We start from the raw sequence: 2350 nt of genomic DNA on the forward strand, positions 1-2350 counted from the left end.
TTGATGCATTAAAAGTCTATAAAAACTAATATAGTGTAAAACTAATTATCATTATTTAAGTGTCTAACAACACATTGATCCGTCAAAATCAGAAAAATCACGTTTTGTGTTATGGCGGTGGTGGCGATGTAATGGCGGCGAGTAGTGTAGGTAATTAATATAATGTGATTTTAGTGAATTGTTAAAAGTTCAAAGCTCAAAATGCTATTTGTTTTATAATATAGCATAAATTAAGATGGTATTATTCAAAATTGCTAAATCGGTATGCAATTTCATACGCTTGGGATCACTTCAACTTTAATTATTTAAAAGGTATATTAAACATTAATTAAAGCTTATAATTTGAGTACTTAGAGAGTGTTTGTGATTACATTTTAAAGTGATTATTGCCTCAACTTTTTTAAAATGCAGTTTTGAAAATGCATAATATAATTTGAAAACGCAAAATTTGTATAACTACGAAATAACAAACACCCCATTATAATTTCGGAAAATAAAACGTAATTTTTTTTTTGTAAACGTAATAAAAACACCCCTTTATAATTTTCGAAATAAATTAGACAATGAATTAACTTATCACATAAGAATTTAGTAATTAGCAAAGTCATTTATGCATAATAACAACGAAACAAAAATATGGTACCCCGAAACACGCAGGTAAATGACTTATACTCGTAAGTTATTTGTAACATGTTATATAATAGATTAAAAATTGATAATAATATGATTTTTATACATATACGTATACATATATTATAGACTAGCCTTGTGCCCGTGCGATGCGGCGGGGTATAAGAAAACAAACGCTAGTTAAGTAGCGGTACCGTGTTATTACATGAATGTATGATTCAACTCACGTGTTTCTTAGTCTGGCTGAAAGTGCAAACCGCCGTTGTTGTTTTAGAGTGAGCTTGATTATTAAATTCAGTAACGCATGTGTTTTTTGGGTACACTATGTGAGCAACTTCAGGGAAGGGAAGGACACGCGTAAGAGTTTTTTTTAAGGGTATTTTTGAAATTTCAGGGATTAGATGTTTGGCGGTAGTATAGATTAAAAGGGTAAATTAAAAATTTTAAAGGTAGAGTGTTAAATTGGGAGGGGTTAGTTTGTTTATATAGGCAGTATAAATTAAAACTAAAATATGATAATAATATGATTTTATAGTAAGTAAAGAATTGAGATAATGTTCACCAAAATTAAAGGGAGTAGTTGAGCCAAATCAATCCAACGATGCAAAATGAAAGGAGATCACTTGGATTGCCAAATCACCACATCCAATGATCTATATCCTATTTCAGTTTTCATACTTTATTTTTCAATTGACACTCCTTTTCTCTCTCATTTTGTATTTTCTTCTTCAATTATTACCATTCGCCTGTTTTTACAGCCATCTCGTTTCCTTCTCTTAATCAACCACCAATATTACTCTCAAGAATACCAATCAATCTATTATCAAACCCCAATAGATTCTTGTTCATCTTTAAAAATCAAGTAGACAAAAGCACGTAAAAACATTACTGCATACTCTAAGCTAGATTTAATGGTTTTTATTTTTTTTCCTTTTGGGTTGGATCTAAAATATTTATTTTTTATTTTACAGATCTAAAGGGAAACTTTAGTCCACTGGATAAATACGAAAACAAAACAATTCTGACGGATCTTCATTATGCGGTATCGACTTTGTTTCTTTCTTCTTTTAGATCTATGATATTTATGTATATTTTTACTAACTTTTATTCATATTTATTTGAGCATTTTCTCTTGATTTGGGTTTATAATAATGATATCATTTCATATTTTTGGTTTTTGTTTTTGTTTTTTTATAGATGATGAACTCTAGTGAATGGGTAGAAAATTCAAGAAACATTGCGGCTAATTATATCCAAGTGTTAATGAAAAGATGCAGTTAGGCTAGACTTAGCTTGTATACAATTTTTTATTTGTATTAACATTTTATTTGTATCAGTGGAGATTAACACATGTGAATGTAAATTTGTATTTTTGCCAAATAAAGATTTTTTTGATTATCCAGGAAAATCTATAAATCTATGCTTTTGGTGTTTGGTTTTGATGTTAGCAGCAGGTATGTTTGGTCTGCAGTTTTTTTTTATAAATAAAAAAGAATAGAGACCGCTTAATTAGTAAGCAACTGGTCTCTATATATTTAGCGGGAATATATGAGCTAGACGGGAATTAAGAATAGAAACCACTTAAGTTGAATGGAATTGGTCCCTATGTCTAGTATAAAGACCGGTTGACAACCGGTCTCTATAACAAAGATCAGTAGTCATAGAGACCAGTTGTTTCACCGGTCTCTATAGTCCAAATAACCGTTCTCTATGCTAAAAA

At 29.8% G+C, this 2350-nt stretch overlaps 1 long non-coding RNA gene across 1 annotated transcript; it reads left to right on the forward strand.

The window, feature by feature from the left end:
* Positions 1-1383: 1383 nt before the first annotated feature.
* LOC122594622 lies at positions 1384-2038 on the forward strand. Its single transcript, XR_006323049.1, has 3 exons — positions 1384-1506; positions 1602-1672; positions 1828-2038. It is a non-coding gene; the product is annotated as an uncharacterized LOC122594622 (long non-coding RNA).
* The last annotated feature ends 312 nt before the right edge of the window (positions 2039-2350 follow it).

This window comes from Erigeron canadensis, chromosome 3, assembly GCF_010389155.1.
Source record: "Erigeron canadensis isolate Cc75 chromosome 3, C_canadensis_v1, whole genome shotgun sequence".
In the NCBI taxonomy this organism is placed as follows: domain Eukaryota; kingdom Viridiplantae; phylum Streptophyta; class Magnoliopsida; order Asterales; family Asteraceae; genus Erigeron; species Erigeron canadensis.